Source organism: Otolemur garnettii, unplaced genomic scaffold (assembly GCF_000181295.1).
Source record: "Otolemur garnettii isolate 467f Iridium unplaced genomic scaffold, OtoGar3 scaffold00002, whole genome shotgun sequence".
In the NCBI taxonomy this organism is placed as follows: Eukaryota; Metazoa; Chordata; class Mammalia; order Primates; family Galagidae; genus Otolemur; species Otolemur garnettii.
This window is the reverse complement of record NW_003852397.1, coordinates 5234549-5235026: the sequence shown is the minus strand read 5'-3', so window position 1 is coordinate 5235026 and position 478 is coordinate 5234549.

Genomic DNA, 478 nt, shown 5'->3' with positions numbered 1-478 from the left:
CCAGGGCCGGATTTGAACCCGCCACCCTTGGTATACAGGGCTGGCACCCTACCCACTGAGCCACAGGTGCTGCCCAATGCTTCATTCTCTTTATAGCCCCACAGTATTAATTGCATTTAACTGTTTCCACATTGATGAACATTTATTTCTAATCTTTTGCCATGACTACTGTACTATTGCATATTTTCTTTTCCTTATTTATGATTATATCTGTGGGATAAATTGCTAGAAGTGGACATATAGGATCAAAGGGTAAGGACATGCTTTTACCACTGAATTCCTCTCCACAGAGGTTAGAGCAATTTATACCCCACCAGGATGACGTCACATCCCTCCCAACACAAAGTCGTCAATCTTTGAATCTTTGCCAGTCTGACAGGTTAAAAATATAGCTTTGCATTTTTCTAATGATAAGTGAAGTCAAGGATTTTTTCATACTTGTAGGAACCTTTTGTATTCCTTTTCTGAGAACTATCTA